This window comes from Condylura cristata, unplaced genomic scaffold (assembly GCF_000260355.1).
Source record: "Condylura cristata isolate star-nosed mole 26May11 unplaced genomic scaffold, ConCri1.0 scaffold00025, whole genome shotgun sequence".
Taxonomy (NCBI): Eukaryota; Metazoa; Chordata; class Mammalia; order Eulipotyphla; family Talpidae; genus Condylura; species Condylura cristata.
This window is the reverse complement of record NW_004567126.1, coordinates 7271506-7278756: the sequence shown is the minus strand read 5'-3', so window position 1 is coordinate 7278756 and position 7251 is coordinate 7271506. Positions and strand designations below refer to the sequence as shown.

General features: G+C 37.5%; 1 protein-coding gene across 1 annotated transcript in view; it reads left to right on the top strand.

The window, feature by feature from the left end:
* JAM3 (junctional adhesion molecule 3) overlaps nucleotides 1–7251 on the top strand; it is a 59656-nt gene that overhangs the window by 757 nt on the left and 51648 nt on the right. The window lies entirely within an intron of this gene.

Sequence of the window (7251 nt, the reverse complement as noted above, 5' to 3'; positions counted from 1 at the left end):
CTCTTGCTGTAAACAAAAGAGCAGAACTGGGCAAACCCAACTTTCCTTTCGTGGAAGTAAAACGGCACAGATTTCAATCAAGTACCTTGTTTGTCTCCAGCCCGGCCTAGGAAACCCTGCAAACCCATACCGCGAAGTAGCAGCTGGGCCGTTTTGCCCAACTTGGGAGGTTTTTTTTTTTTTTCAGTCTTTCCCACTAGATCGTTAGATAACGGGTGTCCCCTAGCTGTTGGACAGAAGACCTAAATCAGTCACTTCTATTAATGGGTATGTACTAGGTACTTGGGAATCATTATCTCTTGTACTCCTCACAACAACTTTACAACGCGGGTTTTATTAACCTATGCCCAGGTGGGAAAACACCCAAAGGCAAGTTCGGTTTTCTAAGTCTGCATTCTAAGTAGTAGAGAGACTCAAAACTCACGTACATAGAAACACTACACATCCAGGTGCTTTTCTAGTTCTTAGGTCAATTTGTAGTTTGGCTTAGTTGCCACCAGTCATCCTGTGATGCTTTCCAGTAAAGACAACTTGAAACACGAGGTGACTGAGTAGGGATGGACGGCTTAGGAAGACAAAGCACTCCTGTATTTCATGCTCATTCTAGTGGCAAGTTCATAATGGTGTAGTGAAAAGTGAGGGGCTGGGCCAGAAGCTGTGGAAACAGGACTGTGATGAGGACAAATTTGAGGGGATAGTTGTCCATATACTTTGCCTGAGAGTGATTTCCACAAGCAGGCGTTTGGGAGAGAGACGTGATGGCAGGCTAGCCAGGGAACAAGGGTGTCAGGAATGTCCAGCTCCCAGCTTTGTGTCACAGGGACACTGTCCTATTCACAGAATGGAACAACTCTCTATTGTTGAAAAGGTCCGTTCACATGAAAAGTTTGCAGTTTTTATTGCAGAAACATTTGGCAATTTAGTTCAGGAATGGGTTTCAATTTGGTGGTTTGTTAAAAAAAACCTGGTAGAGGCTAGAACTTCACATACCATGATCTTTGATTTCCTTCTCAAAGGGACTAGTTTTGTGGCTGTCTTGATATTAAGGAATGGGATTATCTATGGAATTTAGGAAGAACTGCATTTTGCAAAATAGGACTAATGGCAAAGAATCAAAATGAGTTCAATCCACTTTGAAAAGATATAACTATATTTTAGTGGGAGCCTTTTTTAAATTTAGATTCTAAGCATACTGTAATTACTTGAAAAAGTTTCTTCCATGGATCTTGATAGCTGTGTCTCTTTTATTTTTTATGGTTCTTTTCAATTGGCATTACTTTTAAGTATTATTGGTAAAAAATTTAGTTTCTGGTATAATTAAACATTTATTAGTCACTCTTTGCTAAGCTCTATTATAAGAATTTATTATGTATTTAGCACTGATAAGTCAAGGTTGTAACTATTACTTTTCTCATTTAATGGATGAAGAAACAAGTGATTTAGAAAGATTTATGACTTAGTGACACCCCATGTGTCTTAAATTTGGAAATCTTCAACCACTTGTGTTCAGTTTTAGATTGTTGGTATTATTTCATCTGACAGTAGAGTTATAGGTCAGTTTAACCAGATTGTTAAATGTTCAAAGCTATGTAGTTTGTATATAGTACATACTCTTGTTAAATTAGTGCCATATGTTGCTTTTGAATGATTGTGCAGTAATTACTGTTGAGTTTTCAAATCCTTTGATGTCTTAGAAGTACTTCATTTAGAATTAAAATAGCAGTTTTTATTTTTTGGGATAAGACAGTTTGTGCTGAAGCCTAACAAAAATTGTAACTCAAAATTTCCAAGGAATTTTTGAAAAAATCTTATAAATTTCCACTTACATTTCTTTGGAGCCTTGAAATTTTTTTTTTTTTTTTTTAAAAGGAATGGCCTGTTCTTTTATGTTCTTTTGCATTATCTCACAGATATTGTCATTGTTAGGCCATGTCTGTATGTGTGTTTTTAGAAAAACAAAGACCACCTGCCTCTGAAGCATGCAATTCTTTAAATCAGCTGTTCATTCCCAAAATGACTTGTTGGTAGGCATTTGTCCTTGAGTTCTTCAGGCCAGGGAAATTGAGTGGGTAGCTATTAGAGGTACTTAATCATAATTGAATTCAAATATTCTGACAAAATTATCATACACTCAACCCCTAAGTCCTATGTAACTTGTTCTTAAGGTGGCCCAAGAGGGTAGGCTTACATTAATTCTTTTGAAAGAAACAGATTTTTATTAAACACACTTTCTGAGATGCCCCTGTAATGTAATTGAAGAAGCTATGGATTTATGTACCTTGAACTAGCAGCTGTTAGAAATGTGATATGAGAAAATTTCTTCTCCATAAATTCTTTGAATTTTTCAGGGCACAAGTGGAGTAAAGGAAGGGAAAATATGTGTGTGAATGAAGTTAGAATGTATGAGTTAGCTGAATGATAGCCTATTTATGAAGTTGGGTTCTCTTTTGTAAGTTATGTTCATAATCAGGTGATGTGAATGTGATATTGTGAGAGCTGAATGCAGATTTCAAATCTGTGGACCTTTTGAATGCTTAACAGTATATGCAAATAGGTTCACTGAATACCAAGAGATTAGAAAGAAAGTTTTGGTCAGCACATTCTTTCACATCTAGTTTAGCAAGGGACAGTACCTGCTATGGTACTTTATGTGGAGATCTAAAACCTTAATTTATTCCCACTTTGCCAGTTGTCCTGACACAGAAAGCTTCCTGAGAATTAGGCCTTGTTTGTGATGTCAAGCAATGTCGTAGTATTTTGTGTTAGTACTTTTTTTTTTTTTGAAAGCAGTATCATGTGTTGTACATTGTGTTTCCCATGAGTAGTTAATGTGCACAGCAGTGGTTTCAATGTTGGTTGTATAGAAACATCAAATTCTTAAATAAGTTAGGACTGTATAAATACTTTTTCTTTATGTCCTTCATTTTCAGAGTATTCCAAAGCTTCTGCAGTTCAACTCTTTCTGCAGATTACTTCCAAAATCAAACTGCCATATCCATGCTGCCTGCTTTGCCTAACAACCACAGCTCAGAATGATGGTTCCTACCTCTAAATAAGTAAAACTCCCAATCTGTACTTCATTTCTGTACAACACACATTTGTTGAGTATCTATAATGTGCTGGGATTGTTCTTCATACTAGGGGCAAAAGAAATGAATAAAACATGTCCAGCTCTTGAAAAATCAGCATGATTGCATGCTGAATTATGTTGTTGGGTCTAAATGCATTTTATCTTCTCAGTAATATAAAAAAATTACTGGGAATAGAGGCTGAATGTAATGTCTTTTGAATCTTTCCAGAGATGACTATAGTACATATTCTGTTTTCACTTGAAAGTCAATTGACACTTCCTATGTGTCTAGGTATCTTTTATGTATCATAATTTAATCCCAGTGGCTCCAGGGACTTTTGGAAGTTCTCAGTTTTGGACAAATCTGGGGGAGAAAAAGAAAGGTAAGTATTTGTTGACTTGGCTTAATTTAAAAATTTTTGTACCATCTACTCTCTGCTGTTATACAAGGTTAAGAAAAAAACATGGGGGAATGCTTAAGATATAATTTAAATGACACCAGTTGCAGATAGGAGGAGTGTAAGCCATGTGATCATAACTACACAAAACCTGCTTGGGGGGAATTTGGAAGAAAATGAAACAATATTGATAGGTGCTGTTTTGAGTGGAACATCTTATGGCTAATTTTTACTTTTTCTTGTTTTCCTGCCTGATTGTTTTTGTCTTTTTTTCTAATTTTTCTTTAATAAGGATACTTTAAAATATATAATTTATTTTTACATCATTTTGTGCATTTTTCCATTTCAGTTGTAATCACCAAATCACCCATGTGCCATCAAGGATGCTTTTTTTTTTTAAGATTTATTTATTTATTTATACAGAACTGGGGTACAGGCCAGAGATATGGAGGGTGAGAGGATTCACCAGAGACAGAGTGGGGAGCAGAGCAGGCAGATCAACACAGTACACTGCTGAGGGGAGCAGCAGGTGGGTCAGGAGAGGTCTGCCACGCCATGTAGATCTCCTCTGGGGCAGGCGGGGATGGAACTCATGCGGAAGTGCATGAGTTGCGCCACCAGGGAGGGCTCCAAGGATGCTTTTTATTGGATTAAAAAAAATTGTTTCATTTTGACCTCCAGTAATATAATAGGGGAATTTTAACTCTTTGATTTTTAAACTTTAATTAAAGGAGGTAGTATGTAGATTGTGCCATTTTCGAGCTGCTTAGTTAATGTAAACCACAAGGGGTAGAGGAAGGGTTTGAGCATGTGTTCTTGGTGACTCATTTGAGAGATTACTTGTCACTGGCTTTTGGGTGGGGGAACCAGCTGTGGCAGCCTCAGCAAATGGTTAACTGGAAAACTGAAAAAGAGCTTATAAGTACCTGCCTTTCCATGTTTTTGAGTAGTTGCTGTGGTCTTCTTAGTGCCAGCCAGCTTTTGTTGAACACCTGTTCTGCACCCACCAGGCAGTGCCCTGAGGAGCTGTTTTCTTTGTCTTAGGTGAGAGGAATACCAGGAAGGGTGGTATAGAGTTTCTTATACCATCTTACAGATTCTCCAAGATATTTCCTGAAGTGAGATGTCACATCTTCTGCCACCATCTATTCCTTGTTGGGCGTCTTTCTCTAAGGAAAATATCTGGTGTCTTCAGAATGAAGTGCAGCTGTCTGGAGGCTTACAAAAATGCACAAGTCCTAAAACAGCTGTCTTCCCCCCACCCCCTTTCCAAGTTGAACCTCTACAGTATCTCTATCAGGGTGCTGGATGACAGTAAAGCTTTCCATGGGCAAAACAGGGAAATCTAAGTAGGTGCTTCCTTAGAACAGAAGGGACATCCAGTTTAACAGAGTGGCAGTTTAGGTAGTTGTTTCAAGGGTCTAGGAGTAAGAGTACTTACTATGGGCTGACCTGTTGGAGGAGGATTTGAAGAAGTGATAGGCCTTTCAGAGGTAGTTTAGATTTACATAGTGAAAATTTGGAGGAATGGAGGACAGTAAAGTGGAACAAATATGAACAAAGGTGTGGAGTTGGGAATATATATATACTGTAATAGTAGATAGCACCCACCATTTATTGAGAACTGTGTGCCAAGTTCTGTGCTCATGTCTGTTTTAATCGAGCTTCTGGTCAGTGTTTATGGGTTTGCAGATGATGAGTCTGAGGCTTAATTACTTTGTCCAAGTTAGTAAATTGAGGAGCCAGATTATCCTTTGAAGAAAACCTTGGAGAATAGCTAGATTATTAAGTGCTATCAATACCAGACTAAGAAATTTGGGCCTACTTTTATGTAGATTCTAGAAATTCATGTGGTGATTTGAAGGAGGAAAGTGATAACAAACTTAAACTTACTTAGAAGTTTAATCTGATAGCTAATATTCAAGAAGATTGGAGAAGGAAGTCAGCTTGGAAGCTTCTGGAACAGTTCAAGGTCATTTTCTTTTGGGTAGGTCTCTTGTTGAAATCATTTTCATTTATATCTAAAAATACATTTTAATTTTTCCCTTAAAATATAGATTTATTGGATAAATAATTTTGGGCTGACAGTTATTTTGTCTGTATAACACTGATGCTTCTGGTGTCTGTTACTGCAGTGTCCAAGTCTGGGTCAGTCATGTCATCAGTCTTCTGGGTTGCTGTCTTCTCTTCAGCTACTTTGAAGAGGTATTACAGTATATCAAGGGGGGATTTCTTATTAGTTATTCTAATTGTTAATATGTTGTACTTTGTGAGTCTGTGGGTTTATGTATTTCCTGAGGCTTTGTGGGTATTATCTGTTTAAGTATTGCCTAATTTCTATTTTCTTAATTCTTTTCTTCTGTGACTTTAATTCAGTAATTCCGTTTTTTTTTTAAATGATTTATTTTTATTTATGCATACAGACCTGGGGTGCAGGCCAGAGGTGTAGGGTCAGTGATAGGATACACCAGAGACAGAGTGGGGAGCAGAACAGGCCAACTGATGAAGTACACTGCTGAGGGGAGCAGCGGGCGGGTCAGGAGGGGTCTGCCGTGCCATGTGGATCACCTCTGGGGAGGGCATCGAACTCATGCTAAAATGGCTTTAGCTTCTTAGTGCTGTCTTCTTCATGACCCCCCCCAATACTACCCCCCCCCCCAAACCCGTGCAGTTTTTTGGCTTTGCTTCACAGACATTTCTTTTTCCAGCTGTATCTAATCGGCCATTTAACCAATGCATGGTGTTTTTTTAAACGGTTATATTGTTAATTTCTCATATTTTGATTTGTTTTATAATCTGGTCTTTTTTAAATATGTTCTCTTTTATAACCTTTTATCTTTTGAATATTTGCATAGCTGTTTTATATTGTGTATCTCATACTTTCAATATTTGAAGTTCTTTGGGGAGCTAAATCTAATGTTTGTTTCTGGTTCTTCAACAGTGATTTTTCTTTACTTGTAAGCTGATATTTGCTTGATCTGTTTCTGATTTTTACTTAAACAGTTGTTTATTATTTTTACTTGTAAGTTGATATTTGGTTGATCCCAATCTGTGCAAATCTGGGCTTGAACCTTAGGATGTTTTTTGTGAGACTATACTTTCAGGGTGGCAGACTGCTTTCAAAATCCATCTCTTCATTTCCTAATCTGAGGCTCAGCTTCTTTGCCTTCCTGCAGCCCAAGGACTCAGTCTCTCTACTGAAGTATTAAAATGACAATTTGCCTCTCCGTCCTACCCTCACCCATTTTAGTAAAGACTTTAGGAGGAGTGTCTAGTCCACTGACTATACTAGAATCTCAGTCTAATCTATCCTGCCTTTATATATATATATATATAAAGATTTAGTTATTTATGCATATAAGAACTGGCGTACAGGCCAGAGGTGCTGGGAGTGACAGGATTCACCAGAGACAGAGTTGGGAGAAGAAAAGGCAGAAATATCTTTAATTACATTGCTAAGGGGAGCAGTGTGTGGGTCTAGAGAGTTCTGCCAGTCCATGTGGGTCACATCCCTGTCTGGGGATGGAACTTGTGCTGCAGTGGCTGAGGATAGTTTCATAGTGCTGCGTTTTAACCCCTTGTGCCACTAGGGAGGGCCTCTCCTTCCTTTCATGTTGGGACACACCATTCTTTATTTTTCTTTATTTCTCGTTGGTGACTTGATTCCTCTTTATTTTCCTTTACCTAGGTTTTAAAAAAGTATTTATTTATACATAGTTTACATCATTGTTCATTTTTTTACAATTAAAAAAAAAAGATTTAATTATTTATATATAAATGAAC